This window comes from Octopus sinensis, linkage group LG22, assembly GCF_006345805.1.
Source record: "Octopus sinensis linkage group LG22, ASM634580v1, whole genome shotgun sequence".
Classification (NCBI taxonomy): Eukaryota; Metazoa; Mollusca; class Cephalopoda; order Octopoda; family Octopodidae; genus Octopus; species Octopus sinensis.
The window spans coordinates 19,969,592-19,987,091 of record NC_043018.1 but is presented as its reverse complement, the minus strand read 5'-3'; the positions used below and the strand labels follow the sequence as shown (position 1 = coordinate 19,987,091).

General features: G+C 36.2%; 1 protein-coding gene across 3 annotated transcripts in view; it reads right to left on the bottom strand.

Annotated features, from left to right (window-relative positions):
- The window catches only part of LOC115223120 (alpha-1,6-mannosyl-glycoprotein 2-beta-N-acetylglucosaminyltransferase-like), a 635,056-nt gene that overhangs the window by 318,225 nt on the left and 299,331 nt on the right, over positions 1-17,500 (bottom strand). For 2 of the 3 annotated variants that reach the window (XM_036512165.1, XM_036512164.1), the window contains exon 3: positions 60-112. The exons of the other annotated variant lie outside the window; for it this stretch is intronic. The gene's annotated coding sequence lies outside the window, so the exon portion shown is untranslated. The remainder of the gene's footprint in view (positions 1-59; positions 113-17,500) is intronic. 3 annotated transcript variants of the gene reach the window in all.

Here is a 17,500-nt window from a genome sequence, read left to right as displayed (position 1 = left end):
TGTGTGCATATGCACATATATATATATTTATACATATTTATCATGAATGAATTTCTTACCTGTCTGTCAGTCATTTCCATTTCAATTTTTGAAATTCCATTGTCAACTCAAACTGAAACACAGAAAAAAATAAATGGCTGTAAAGTTAAGGGCAAATTCCACAATCTCTAAAACTGTCTACCTACAATGAACAAATATATATATAGTTTAACTGTCTACATATGTAAGGTGGCGTGCTGGCAGAAACATTAGCACGCCGGGCGAAATGCTTAGTGGTATTTCGTCTGTCACTACATTCTGAGTTCAAATTCCGCCAAGGTCGACTTTGCCTTTCATCCTTACGGGGTCGATAAATCAAGTACCAGTTACACACTGGGGTCGATGTAATCGACTTAATCCATTTGTCTGTCCTTGTTTGTCCCCTCTGTGTTTAGCTCCTTATGGGTAGTAAAGAAATAGGTATTTCGTCTGTCATTATGTTCTGAGTTCAAATTCTGCCGAGGTCGACTTTGCCTTTCATCTTTTCAGGGTCGATAAATTAAGTACCAGTTACATACTGGGGTTGATCTAATCGACTGGTCCCTAAAAATTTCAGGCCTTGTGCCTAGAGTAGAAAAGAACTGTCTACATAAGTGCACAACAGCCATCATAGTTTAACATAATGAACAGAGCCAGATTGTCTATATTCAGTGAACAGAGACACAAGTAAGTTAACTATCTATAAACAATATAAAAATAGTTAGCATACAGTGAACATAGCCAGAGGTAGTTTAACAGTTGACATAAACTGAGTAGTGTCACAAAAACTTTACAAGTCTACATATGGTGAACGGAGGTACAGAGAACTTAAAGCTGTCTCCATACAGTAAACAAAATTTATATACAATTATGAACAGTGTCACAGACAGTTTAACAATGTACAGTTCACAAATAGTTTAACAGTGAACACACAGTAAACAAAGTTGCAGACAGTTTAATGGCCTGCCCACAGTTAACAGTGTGATAGATAGCATAATTGTCTAAATACAGTCAACAGACACACAAGTAGTTTACAATTCTACATACTGTGAACAGATTTACAGGTAGTTTAACAGTTTATAAACAGTGAACAGGTCACAATATTTAACAGTCTATATACATTACCAGCCAGGTATATGAACAGATATTCCACTCTTTTATCAACCCTGAAAGGATGAAAGGCAAAGTCGACCTTGGCAGGATTTGAACTCAGAGCACGAAGACAGATGAAATGCTACTGTACATTTTGCCCAGCATGTTGATGATTCTGCCAGCTTTCCACCTGATGTATAGAAGTTCTGTGCATGGACGCTTATCAAAGGGCCAATACACAAAACTCTCGGCCCTTGGGTCACTCAGTTACTTCTGCTAAATATAGGGTGATCCCCTTCGGTCATGAACAACCATGGGAACTGCACCAAGAAAGTTTCCCTCCGAGGCACTAGTCTGGGCAAGGTTGTTTATAGAAGAGCAGCAGTTGCCCATGTACACCAGCCACCCCTATCTCCATGCCACCGGTGTTATGCAAGGGAAAGGCAAAGGGGCCGATACAGCTTGGCACCAGTGATGTTGCAACTCATTTCTACAACTGAGTGAACTGGAGTAATGTGAAACAAAGTGTCTTGCTCAAGAACACAACATGCAGCCCAGTCCAGGAATTGAACTCAAAACCTTATGATCATAAGCTTGATGCTCTAACCACTGAGCCATTGCCTGCACATTATATACAAAACTTGCCTCTCTACTCTCACCTTCCTCTTCAAGTGATACTTGAAGAAGTTGATAAGAGATTCACCAGAGAGGGAAGTGTTTGTTTTTAGACCTTTCAGACACGTCTACCATACACATTCTTTCGCCATAGCCACAAGTGCGATGAAAATGGCTCTTCCTTCCCGTTTCAAGAAAGGAGGCACGAAGGAAGGAAGGAAGGAAGACAGACAGAGACACACAGATAGATAGATAGATAGATAGATAGATAGATAGATAGATAGATAGATAGATAGATAGATAGATAGATAGATATAGATATAGACAGATAGATAGATAGATAGAGAGATAGATAGAGAGATAGATAGATAGATAGATAGATAGATAGATAGATAGATAGATAGATAGATAGATAGATGATAGATAGATAGATAGATAGATAGATAGATAGATAGATAGATAGATAGATAGATGGTTGAATGACTGGATGAATATAGGTTTAAAACTGGAATATTGCTGTGTATATCATTCAGTTACATAATAAAGAAATCCATTCACGTATATAACACTCAGATATATAACATCCAAGATAGTAATGGACATAATGCATACATGTGTCTATAAGCAACCAATTACGATATTGATCATCTATAGCTTATACTATTGCAGTGATCAATAGTTTACACAAATCCTATCGGAGAGGAGTATTTCCGAGCTATTGTTATTTCCTAAGTGGAATGAGGTGCTTAAACTGCAAAGATTTGAATACAGTTAATGACATGAGTTCTCTGTCCACGGCTAACAACTATCCTGCACTTGGAATGTATAAAAACACTGACGTAAACTAGTTGACGATCGTGATAATAATAACGACGGACTCTTCCGTCGAAGCTTCTGCTGAATGGTCTGCACAAAAGATGTGTTTATATTGATCAAATGTCCATGCTGCGCAATTAGCTCACTCTCTCCGTTAAATTGACGTTGCCCGAACAGGTGTACTGTGTACCACGAAACAGGTGTTAATGTGATGACAGAGCAATGCGAGATGAAGGGTTTTTTAACTTATGAACACAACTCACCACCTGGTCTGGGAATTGAAACCATGATCTTGAGATTGTGAATGCAACACCAAAACCACTAAGCCATTAATAATAATAATACTGATAATAATAATAATAATAATAGTGGTTTTAAATTTTAACACAGGGTCAGCAGTTTTGGAGAAAGGGCCAAGTAAATTAAATCAACCCCAGTACTCAGCTGGTACGTATTTACATTATTTACATTATTTACAATTGACGGATATTTGTCCTCATCTTGTTTGTTGTTAACACAATGTTTCGGCTGATATACCCTCCATATTTCCCTCTTGGGGAAATTTCGAACCTGAGTTCTCATTCCTAAGGTATTTTTCTATGTTGTTGTTGTTATTATCATTATTATTATTATTATTATTATTCAGGACACTGCCTGGAATCGAACTCAGAATCTTGGGATTAGTAATCTGCACTCTTAACCACTACGCTATATGCCCATGGGCAATTATGGAGTGTATTTTAGGTCTTATAAATTTAATATTTTCCTATCCTTCCTTAATACCGGTTCCCATATGCTATTCATATCTGCACTTGGTCTGCTTTTGAGGTTGTTGTGTCCTAGCATATCTGCTGCTTCTTTTAGTTTTCGTATTTTTTAACTTCATACCACAGGGGGAGGTGGTCTCTATTTTTCCATACATGATCAGCTGTACCCAATTTATCAATATCTCCCCGTGTCACAGCTTTGCGATGTTCCTCTACCCTTATTTTGAGGGGGCAGCTTGTTTCACCTTTGTATATCTTATCCCATGCAGCTGTGGTAGGTTATACAAAGGCGAAACATGCCGCCCCCTCAAGGTAAGGGTAGATGAATATCACAGAGCTGTGACATTCACAAATGAGAATACTAAAAATGAATTCAACCACTCTCAAAAATTAAGTAAAAAAACAGAAAAATAATCCAGAATCCTTGTTTTGTACTGGATTGATTCCAAAATCTAATCAGTTCGTGCCAGTCATGAGGCCAAACATGCCTGAAAGTTTCATCTGAATCCATCCAGTGGTTCTTGAGATATCTTGTCTATGGACAAACAAACACAAATGAAAACAATACCTCTGCCTTCGCTACGGTGGAAGTAACAATAATGCACTTCTGTATACAGTGCTTGGATGCACAAGTCATCGGAAAAAATTAAAAGAGTGGACAGGTAATGACACAGTTGCTAAGTTTATATAGCAACAACAAACCTAACTTATACTCAGAATTGGAAAAAAAACAATTGTTGTGAAAATATATAACAATAATGATAATGTGGTTACTGCATACAGTGGTGGTGAAGTGCACAGAACATGTTGGGAAAAGGTTAAAAGAAGAGAGAGAAAGGAGCTAAAAGTCAAGTTAAGAAAGACAGCGGAGAATGCCAAAAGTTCATGAATCAGAAACAGAAGAAAACACAAAAAAGACAAGAGAGCTGAACAGTGGAAGAACAATAAAGAAGAAAGGGTTCATAGCAAGGACGTGCTGTCTGGGTAGGCAAGGTAGACAGTGCCTACCTTGGATAAAATAGATAGTTGCATTTTCCTTTTGTGGCAAAATATGCACCTAATTCAATAAAATCATGAAGGTTACTCTCATTACTATGTATAAAATGCAAAATATTTTATTTTTTTGTAGATTAGGTAGGCATAATTCACCCCTGCTTTTCAATCTCAGTATTTAAGCTATGCATAGAACTGCTGTAGTACACATGCTGCGTACACTCCTACAACAACGTTTTCTTTACGTGCTATAAAGACAGAAGTAAATCTGCCTTCAACTCAGTCGTGTGCCTGTGTTTTACTACTTAAAGGTGACCAACTGCCTACCCTGAGTAATTACTGATGGCACATGCCTGGTGCATAGGTAAATCAAGAGTAGTTTTGGTGAATTCCAGGAAGCATGGAATTGTTGAAGGATGCCAATGTCTTGATGGTTAACAACCAATGTGGGTAGTTTATTCCATGCTTTTGTCAATTCTGAGTGTGAAAAAAATTTTTGCAAAAGCTTTGCGTGCTGTGTTGTTTATTGATGTGATTCATTAAGATGCTGGAAATAAGAACCATGGTGAAGTGCAGGTTCACACTTTCTGTTTGGTCACTTAGGATTAAGAGGAAAAAAATCAGATTTTACAAGTTCCATGCTGTGTGAAACTACATTCATGTGTGCATGTGTGCGCATGTGGGCTTCTGTGCACATGTGTGTGTGTGTGTGTGTGTGCATATATTTGTAGGCCTATGTGAGTGTGTATGCTTGTATGCATGTGTAGATGTATGAGTGTGTCTGGAAGGGCCAGTAAGTGTGTGTGTGTGTGTGTGTGTTTGTGAGTGTGTGGGCATGCATGTATATGCATGCGTGCGTGCATGGCTTCCATCTCCCTTTTATCATAAGAGATGTTGGCAGAGCAAACACATTTTATAATCTTATTATATAAAGACACAGAAACAAAAATGGATTTACTTCCTTCTTCTGCTCCGACAACAACAACAACAACAACAACAACAACTCTAACGTAAGACATGACAGTATGGAAGGAATAACCATAAAAGTTGATCTTTTCTTTCTATCCCTCCCTCTCTTTATCTGTATCTCTATCTGTCTGTCTGTCTGTTTGTCTGTCTCTCTCTCTCTCTCTCTGTAATTAATACAATTATGATAAAAGAGGGGAGAAATGATAATCAATAACACCAACGAACAGGGAAAAAAAATCCACCAAAAAAAATACGTAAAATTATTATTATTATTATTATTATTGTTGTTGTTGTTGTTTTTATTGTTATTATCATTATTGTTGTTGTTGCTGTTTTTATTATTATCATTATCATTATCATTATTATTATTATCACTATAATTATTATCATTATCATTATTATTATTATTATTATTATTGTTGTTGCTGTTTTTATTATTATCATTATTATTATTATTATTATTATTATTATTATTATTATTATCATTATTATTGTCAATTTTATCACTATGATTATTATCATTATCATTATTATTATATTATTATTATTATTATTATCACTATAATTATTATCATTATTATTATTATTATTATTATTATTATTATTATCACTGATTATTATCATTATTATTATTAATTATTATTATTATTATATTATTATTATCACTATGATTATTATCATTATCATTATTATTATTATTATTATTATTATTATTATTATTATCACTATGATTATTATCATTATCATTATTATTATTATTATTATTATTATTATTATTATATTATCATTATTATTGTCAATTTTATCACTATGATTATTATCATTATCATTATATTATTATTATTATTATTATTATCACTATAATTATTATCATTATTATTATTATTATTATTATTATTATTATTATTATCACTGATTATTATCATTATCATTATTATTATTATTATTATTATTATTATTATCACTATGATTATTATCATTATCATTATTATTATTATTATTATTATTATTATTATTATTATTATTATTATCACTATGATTATTATCATTATCATTATTATTATTATTATTATTATTATTATTATCACTATAATTGTTATCATTATTATTATTATTATTATTATTATTATTGTCATTATTATCACTATGATTATTATTATTATTGTTGTTGTTTTTATTACCATTAATGACAAAATATTGAGAAATGTATTTCTCCGAGTTGTTCGTCCAATAGAAGAGTTTTCCACTTATGTTTTTGTTTGTTTGTTTCGTATTTCACATTAGGGTATTTTAGCTTTTATTTTGTTAATTTTCTTTTTTTTTTCCAATTTTTTTTTTTTTTTCTTTTTTCCCAGTGCAGCAATAAGTGGCGACACCTGATGGTGCAAACTGAAAGAGTAAATTAGATTTCAGGCAGGAACGGTCCATGGAAGCAGTCGTGTCAGATCTGTCTGAGTGCAATAAACTGCTGAGGAACTTATTAAGAAGAATCGATACGCCAGCCATATTTTCTGGTTATCAAGTATGATCTAGGATGTTGGTCTATGTATTTACACGGAAAAATCAAATAAAAATTTTTGTTTTAAAAATTAGAATTAAAAAAAAACAAAAAAAAACCCAACAAAATATGTAACGAGTCACTTAGTGAAATAATTATCTTATTAATTGAAAATTAATTATAATTGCTGATTTTTTTCCGTTTCTCGGGTTCACTAATTAAGGGTTCACAGCAATATCATGAGAAATAAAAATATATTTTATTAAAATTATCGCAAATCCTGTTTGCTCTGTCTATCAACCTCATCATCATCATCATCATGATCATCATCGACATCACTGTTTTAAAATGTCCACTTTTCCATGTTTGAATGTGTCAAATAGAGTTTTATTGCAGCAATTTATTTTCTACAGCTGGATGCCCTTCCTGTCACCAATCCTCACCCATTTGCAAGCGAGGTAACATATCCTCATGGCCGGACATGTTTTTGCAGAATACTGGAAACAAATGAGGCGTGTACACACGCACGCACACACACACACACATGCACACATGCACACCATGAGTTTCCTTCGGTTTGCCAAAATCCACTTGCAGGGCTTTGGCCAGTCTGGGGGCCATGTTAGAAGACCCTTGCCCAACTTGTGACACAGTAGCACAGAACACAAAACCATGTGCTTGTGAAGCAAACTTCTTCCTACACAGCTGCACCAGCATCCATATTATTATTATTATTATTATTATTATGTTTTTTCCTTCTTTCTTCAAATTTTCTTCCGTTTCTCACCGAGTGTTTTCCATACACCTAGGGCAGAGAAGGGCATTGTATGCATTTCCAGATTACACGTGCAAATTCACAGATAAAATATGTATTTAAAAATTAATAAATAAATAAATTCATGGATGGATGTTATTTTCACAGCGATAGTGCTCTTCTCAGTACATGAGCTGTTCCAGTTAATACGATTTTTTGCACTTCCTGTAGGGATGGTAAGCCTGGAATCATTTTCAAATAGGTTTCAGTGCCATTTTTAATCATTCCTAGAGATCCTACAATCACTGGTACTGTAGTCGACTTGAGATGCCACATTTTTTCAATTTCCATTAGCAGGTCTTTATATTTACTAATCTTGTCAAATTCTTTCGCCACTATATTGTGATCACAGGGAATATTCATGTCTTATTATTATTATTATTATTATTATATTATTATTATTATTATTATTATTAATTGAGTAAGAGAGCAGTGCATGCCATCAAAGTGACATTGGGGTAAAATATATGAAGCCCAGTACAACCATCATGACTACCTGTCTGATAAGGGTACACCAGGAACATGCATCACAATCATATGTGCAGGACATGGTGACCTCATATCAAGATAAACAGTGCATGACCTTGCAAGTGGGGCCCAGTTAGAATTTTCATCAGGTCGAGTAGCCCATCCTGTTCAAAAGGTCTCTGAATAAGGTTTGTTTAAGGATGTTGAATGAACCACCCATGTTTCCAGAGCTGAATTATCCAAACTCCAAAGTATTGCTCTCAACACATAGCTATGATGCTCCCCCACTACTTCTGCTTGTGATCAGATATGCACATATCACCAGACCCCTCCCGCAAAATTTCATGCCTTGTGCCTACAGAAGAAAGGATTATTTTCGGTAAGTGTTAGCTGTGCTATTGCAGCTTTATATTAAACCAGAGCGATTTAAATGAAGTTCTCTTTGTGACTACGAATGAAAGCGTCACACCATCGTGGCTGCTGTTGCTTGGTTGTCACTGCCAATTATTGCCAAGCGTATTATTTCTTTGCCGGAACCGTTGTTAGTTTAGCAATGTTGAGAGTTGACAGGGGTCAAACCCTTATGTGTAATTACCGAACAATAACTCACAACCAACAGATAATTCAAAGTGAAGCATCAGTAAGGTCTGTCAACGGTGGAATCTGTTTCGATGTGATATTAACATTTGCAGAGATGCATTCGATAGCTTTGCCACCGTGTGATATTACCTAACCAATAAAACCCAGCAAGCGGCAACAAGAGTAGCAGTGGTGGTGGTGGTGGCAGTGTTAGGAAATTCTAGGGGTGCAAGCAAAGGCTGTCCATCAAGATTACCAGTGACTGACTCTTATGAGCCATTTTCTGTACACTATATACAGTAAAAGAGTTTATGTATGACACACACGATATCTATCTAGCTAGCTATCTATCTATGTACCTATCTGTCTATATAGATATATCTATCTGTCTATCTATCTACATAGATATAAATATAAGAGTGATCCAAAGTAAATGTTTCTTTATCTTGTGGAATGATCCCCTGTAAAGATATTGGAATCTAAGTTTGAACCTTTTGGGCACTGCTAAGTGTCTTCTGCACAGAGAATCTTTGGATCCCATCTGTAAGCTCTGTGTGTGTGAGAGTGTCTTAGTCTTAGTTTGTCTTCTTTTGTCCAATTTTATCCCAAGTGTCCACGGTGCCAAGAAATAAAGCTGTTTACTCCTTGTGGTCATTCAGTGTTACTCTGAAGATCCACCTGGCTGGAAGATTCTACACGTTCTTTGATGCCACAGTAAGAAGTAAAACCCAGAGGAAATATTTTATATGTACTTCAGCCATAGCTCCCCTTCTTTCTCACTGTTCCCTTCTTTGCCACGATGACCCAGTAATAAATCTAGTTAGAAAATAAGAAGAAATATGAATATGAATCTAAACAGATTACTAAATATAGTCCAAGAGTTCCCTCCCTTTTCCTTTTTGATAGTAATTTTCATTACTTCTTATGACAATTTTTTTTTTATCATTGCAGTCATGATTTTAAATTGACTAAGAGTTTTTTCTCCATGCTGTAGCTGTGATCAAGTTTATTGAAGCAATGGGACATGTCTGTGCATTGTGTTCTTGAGCAAAACACTTCATTTCACATTATTTGTGAGTGCAAAGGTTCTCAAACAGAAGCATTCAAAAGAAATTTGGAGGTTACAAGAGGGCTGAAAAAATATTGGAATTTTGAAGCAATCACATTTAATTAAACATGATTTGTTGTAGTGTCTAGAAAACGGGTGGAGTGCCTTTTGCTGTTCTCATACATTTATTGTCGTAAACAAAGGTTTCCAGCAATGTTTATGGCACAAATTTTATACAAGGCTGTATTCTGAGAATGATACGTAGGTGTGTCTCTCTGAAACTGCGACTAAGATTGAGTTATCTGTTATAAAGGGCCAAGTTCTTCCATCTTATTAGAAATGTAACATTACCTATTTAACAGAAAAATTAAATTTAATGGTTATCTCAGTAATGATGTTAAATCATGTTATCATGTGATCGACCAGACTATCAGATGTTGTTATACAACGCTGGTCACAGTGCGCTTCACATCATTTTAGCTTTTTAATGATGCGGTCCCACTGGCTATATGAGCAGGCCAAGATTTCCACATATCGGAAGGCTACGCTGTCACAGGGTTATCCATTTGCAGCAGAGTAAACTGGAATAATGTGAAATGAAGTGCCTTGCTCAAGAACACAATGCACAGACAAGTCCCATTGCTTCAATAAACTTGACACATTTCAGCAAAAAATAATTTCAACCATGAAGTTCTACAACAAAAGACAGACTGGTGCATAAAACTGCTTTTTGCAATTACGGGTAAAGAAATTCTTTCTTTTATTCTTTTACTTGTTTCAGTCATTTGACTGCGGCCATGCTGGAGCACCGCCTTTAGTCGAGCAAATCGACCCCGGGACTTATTCTTTGTAAGCCCAGTACTTATTCTATCGGTCTCTTTTGCCAAACCGCTAAGTGACGGGGACATAAACACACCAGCATCGGTTGTCAAGCAATGCTAGGGGGACAAACACAGACACACAAACACACACACACACATATATATATATATATATACATATATACGACAGGCTTCTTTCAGTTTCCGTCTACCAAATCCACTCACAAGGCATTGGTCGGCCTGGGGCTATAGCAGAAGACACTTGCCCAAGATGCCACGCAGTGGAACTGAACCCGGAACCATGTGGTTGGTTAGCAAGCTACTTACCACACAGCCACTCCTGCGCCTATGTTGAATGGATATATCTCATTTCCGCAGTGAAAGGGTTAATTTAAACGAAATTATTTTACAGACAAGAAAATAATATTTTGAATGCAGTATAGCCTTGAAAGCAGCAGAAACATTGAGTATTTTACTCTTATAAGATGGATGAAGATGCCAGCAGACAGCTACGTGACTTGTTCCATGGAGATACTACATTTAAAGTTTACTTTCTTATCTGTAAAATACCAAAAACATTTGATACTTCCAAAGTTTGTTTATAAAATGTTGCCACTTTACAAAAGCTATAATTTACCATTAAAATTGACAGTAAAAAAACCTACTCAGCTGGTATCTGAGGGGTGTGGGTTCAAGTCCCGTAGCCATCTGCTGGCAATTTTTTTCATCTTAAAAGGCTAAAATAGCTAATTTTTCTGCTGTTTTCACAGCTATACCGTATTCAAAATGTACTTGTCTGTAAAATATCAAACACATTCAATGCTTTCAAAGTTTGTTTATAAAATGTTGGTAAGTTAAATCAATTTCTTGTGTAAGCATAAGGCCCGAAATTTTGTGGGGTGGTATCTAATGATACTCGACCTGTGGGAAAGGGCCAACCAGGAGCCCATACATGTTCAGATTAGATAAAGGAAATGGAGATGGATCGGACACACACAGTGGAAAGAACCCTCAAATGTGACACGACAAGCACCTGACTGGAACCTGCAGGGGAAAAGGAAGTGAGGATGCCTGAAGCAGACATGGAAGCGGAGCATTTCGGATGAGCTCAGGACCACTGGCCTGACAAGGGAAGCAGCCAAGAAATGCTAATGACTGCAAAAAGTGGAAAACAACTGTTGAGGACCTATGCGCCACAAGGGGCAGAAAGGATTAAGAAAATCTAATGATTATATCAGCCCTGGTACATGACTGATATGCTCTTTATTATATTGATCCCAGAAGAATAAGAGGCAAAATTCACTACAGAGAGATATCAGCTTTTCAAAATTGAATTTAAATAATTAAGTGAAATTGACCTAATTAGGATGTAAAGCCAAGTCAAAAACTAGGATACATGGTTGTGATGTAATTAAGGCTTGCTAGAAACTGATGTCAGTCAGTTGAAAATTACCCAACCTTGGAGAGAAAGTAAAAGACCAATCCAAATTTGGCCTTAAATAAACTCAGAACATTAATAAATATTATTCAGTGATTCAATTGAGGACACATGTGGTGGGCGAAAACTGTCAGAGCATTTGAAATCTATACAGGACATGAAATTTTACCCCATTAAATATTTTGTTTGAAACCTATGGCATGACAAATTAGAATTTTCCCACTAATGAGGAAACTTTCATTAGTTAAGCTTCAGTTGAAAATATAGCATTTAAAAAAAAAAGTCTCTTAAAAGTAGGTTAGCATTCCTTTCCAACACCATACTGTGTCCTGGTGGTAAAAATATGATTTCTTTTAGTACAGTGCAACATTCCATTCTGAGGTATTGCACTTTTCTTATAGAACTGCCTTCCTTCTTACATTTTAGCCACTCAAAACCCAGAACCAAACAACATCTACAGTTCTTTTCCCTCAAAGACACAATAATTTAGAATAGAATTTTTTCTTTCTTTAGTTGTTACTAATCTCTTGTAATTCCTAATTGAATACTAATAACCTACTTGTCTGCCTCCTAATCTTGTTGAAATACCAAGAAAACATCCTTAGATTACTGAATCTACCCAGTAAAACCATTAATATAAACAAACTTCTATACAGTCCTCCAGATTGAGATTATTTCCATCTTTAACCCTTTAGTGTTCAGATTTCTCTCTCAAACACATGGCATTTTATTCACATTGGTTTGAATAAATCGTGCATTATCTTGTAACTTTGGGATTTTGATGATCATCATCATCGTTTAACGTCCGCTTTCCATGCTAGCATGGGTTGGACGGTTCAACTGGGGTCTGGGAAGCCCGAAGGCTGCACCAGGCCAGTCAGATGTGGCAGTGTTTCTACAGCTGGATGCCCTTCCTAACGCCAACCACTCCGAGAGTATAGTGGGTGATTTTATGTGCCACCGACACAGGTGCCAGACGAGGCTGGCAGACGGCCACACTCGGATGGTGTTTTTTATGTGCCACCGACACAGGTGCCAGACGAGGCTGGCTGACGGCCACGCTCGGATGGTGTTTTCTTATGTGTCACCGACACAGGTGCCAGATGAGGCTGGCGGACGGCCACGCTCGGATGGTGTTTGTTACGTGCCCTCAGCACGGAGGCCAGTCATTGCGGTACTGGCTACGGTCACGTTCGGATGGTTTTCTTATGTGCCACCGGCACTGGTACCACAAGGATACAAATTCCATTGATGTTCAATGATGTGACTGGTTATTTTTAGAATGACATTGAAGGCCAGATCTAGATGGTTTGGGCATAAAACAAGTAGAAAATTTGGGCTGTATTATGGCCTGTTTAAATGCTAAAGGGTTAACAGACTGCTTCATTTAATAAAATGCTTGATTAATGTCACAGGTTATGCCATACTGAAGATTTCTAAAAAGAATGAAATAGTATGATAAACGATTACCACTGACCAGAAATTTAAAGAACTTTGTATTAAGTAAACTAAATATATATATATATAATATATATATAATATATATATATATTTATTTAAAAGTATCAGATTTATAACAAAAGCTGTCACTCAGAGTTTCACGTTCCCGTTCGTCGGACAGTTTTGTTATGTGCTTACTCCAGTATATATATATATATATATATATATATATATACACACACACACATATATATATATATATATATATATATATATATATAAATATATATATAAATATATATATATATATATATATATATATACATGTATGTATATATGTATATTATATATAGAAATATATATACATATATATGTGTATGTGTGAATCTTATGCACCTTTTCCTTTTAATGCCTAAATTTTAAATTCAAATGTTTGATCCTGCACTGTAGTGTGACAAAAATGATTATCTCCCCTGTAATATCTGTAACCATCAGAGGGACCTGAAAAAGACTTCTATTTGATAGAATCTACCAAAACTACGAACTCTGAATTGCTGCAGAGTCAAGAATGGTTTTACCACAAGTCTGTCACATACAATTAGAAAAAAAAAATACTTGTTTTTATAATTTCTGTTGGTTTCTATCCATTTTTTTCATGCTTTTATGGGTAGAGTGTTTGTCTTCTTATTGTTGTTGTTATAGAGACTGGTTTCTTGCCCTTCATTACTGTAAAACCCTCAAACACGATTTTAGGAAGACCTGAACTTATGACTATATTGTGAGCAGTAGCTGGACATTAAAAAGAAGAAATAATGATGGAAAACGCGAAAAAAAACACAAAACCCACACCAACTGGAAGGTCAAACTCCAATTCTTCTAAACAAGGGTTAAGGTAAGGATTAAAACTTTATCTTACCCAGAGATTCTGCCTTATCGCATGGTAAGTTCTGAGTTCCAAGGAAATTATTGTTGATCCAAATTGGCAAAAACTAATCTGAAGGGGAATTTGCAGAAGTCAGTTTACCTCTACCCCAACTTCTAGACCATCTGTCACCCACCCCAAGAACTCTTACAAGACCACCCCCTCTCCTCCCCCTCTAATCTACTGTCCTTATCCTCTCTTATTCCCACCATCATGTACCTGGAGAGTCTGCTTTGGCACCCCACTACAATCATCTTCCTCTTCACTATTCTCACCCACCCCTATATGATGTTGGGGGTACCTATGTATCTCCTCTATAGCAACACACCTGTGTTCGTCCCTCACTCATACATTACTCCCTTAACACTTTCCATAAAGTCCCCTCCCACTCACAAATACCCACTCTCCCCCCCATTAAGTCAAGGTGGGGGGGTTCCTGGTCTTCTGCCTTGCAACTTACTTGGTGACCTCACTAGTGCAAGCGCCCTGAGAGGAGGAGCGAGTACACCCTGTAAAATGGCTGGTGTTATGCAAATGACCACATCACTACTTAATAAGGACAGGACACTAATGAGCAAAAGACATTTGGAGAAGTTAAATTGGCAATGCTTAATTAAGCAATTGATCCTATCTGAACGGACTCTCTTACCATATTTATTATCATCACCACCACCACCACCACCACCAGTGTCTTCTCATCCTCATCTTCCCCCACTACCATTATCATCATCACCATTGTCATCACCTTCATCAGCCACACAATCACCAATACCACCCCATACCCCCCCCCACACATACCACCATCATCTTTTCGCTTCTGCTTTCCGTGCTAGCATGGGTTGATTGGGTCACTGCCGCTCTTCTTGACAGGCCGGAAAGATGCCTCACTTCCAGCTTTCACCTTTGCCCGAGTTTCCATGGCTGGATACCTTTCTAAATACACACACATGGATGCATATATATAGATATATAAACACACACATGGACACATATATATACATATATAAACACACACATGGACGCATATATATAGATATATATACACACACATGGACGCATATATATAGATATATAAACACACACACTTACAAAGAGAGAGAGAGAGAGAGAGAGAGAGATACACACACATATATATATGCAAATATACACACAAATATAAATAACTGGTTTCTCATATTTGGTAAATGATTTTTATTTTCAATACAACAATAATACAACCAACACTCAAATATTTGGCTATATATATATATATAATATATATATATATATATATATGTATATATATATATGTATATATATATATATATATATATATATATATGTATATATTTATACATATGTGTATATATATATATATATGTATATATTTATACATATGTATATATATATATATGTATATTTATATATATGTGTATATATATATATATATATATAATATATATATATATACATTTATATATATATTATATATACACATTATAGATATATAGATATATTTGTTTAATTCTCTCTCTCTCTCTCTCTCTCTCTCTCTCTTTAATCTCAGGAAATATATTGTTTTTAGTTTCTTATCTACTTCACATTAGATTAACCCCCCCCCTGGCAATATTCCGCAACCCAATAATATATATCAACGCTGTAATCAATAGTAAACATACCAAGTCATAAGCGATAGCTTACAGATTGCGGATCAGGTTTACATGAAATATAAGACAGGCTTTCATGGTATATAATTACATATAATTATAAAGTGATTTATGGAATGCAGTCAAATAAACAATATAAACACTTATGAGAGCGTATGAATATAGATGTGTGTGTGTGTGTGTGTGTGTGATGGGGGTGGTGGTTGTGGTGGGGGGGTCGATGGAGGGTGTTGGAGTCGGTGGGAGGTGGAGAGAGGTCAAAGAGGATGGTTATTTTTTGGCTTTTTTTTTTTTTTCTGAGGTTAAGATTTGTTAGCTGTGATACAGAATATAGGTAAGATGTACTACAACACGACACAACAGATTTATTACCACCACCACCACCACCACCACCACCAGCAAGAAGAAGAACAACAACAACACTACCATCACCATCACCACCACCACCAAGACTACCACTGTTACCATCACTACTACCATGAGTATTTCTACTATCACCGACACCACTACAACCACAAGTAACTCTATTACCAACACCACTACTACTAACACTAGTGCCACTATTACTATCACCACCACTACCACCACCACCACAACTGCTGCTACTACTATGGCTATTACTACTGGCACTGTCACTACTGCGACCACCACTTGTACCTCAACCAACACTACCACCACCACCACTACTACTACTACTACTACAACTTCTACGACTACTACTACTACTACCACCACCACCACCACCACCACCACTGCAACTGCTACTACTATCACTAAACCATCACCACTATGACCACCAGACCACTAACACTACAACAACTTGTTCTATTCCTGCCACCACTACAAACACACTACCTCCACAATCACCACCAACACCACCACCAACACAACCACAACCGCCACCTCTACCCCGTTCTATAATGGTGGCAGTGATATTACTTCACCAGACCATATAATAAATATTGTTCATTAGTTTCCATCATGTTATTAACTACTAATTACAATTTTTATTGTCTACTTCAACGGCTATAATTAGTACCAAACAGTCACATCTCGTTATATATATTGGCCTCATCGACCCCCTCCACCCCCCACCCCTTAGCCATGAGATTTTAATAAATTCATTTTGGGAAAAGAAGGCAGTGTCTGTCACCCTCAAGACTGCTTTCTAGAATCACAGACAGCCTAAACTGCACTTAGAGAAGTGCTACTTGAGTGAGTGGCACTCAATCACTAAGGAACACACGCCACCCCTCTGACCCTTAAGTATACTGTCTCCCCCTTCTCTCTCTCTAACCGTCTCTCTGTAGCACCCAGTGCACTCTGTGAAGTGGTTGGCTTTAGGGAGGGCATCCAGCTGTAGAAGCTAGGCCAAAACTAGGCATTAGAGCTTGGCATGACATCCCTCTGGCTTGCCAGCTTTAGTCAAACCGTCCAACCCATGCTAGCATGGAAAACGGACTTTATATGATGAAGACAATGAAACATCGATAACTGATGAGGAATTAGCAGCGTCCCATTCCCTGTGTGAATTTTCCATTTGCTCCTTTGCTGTT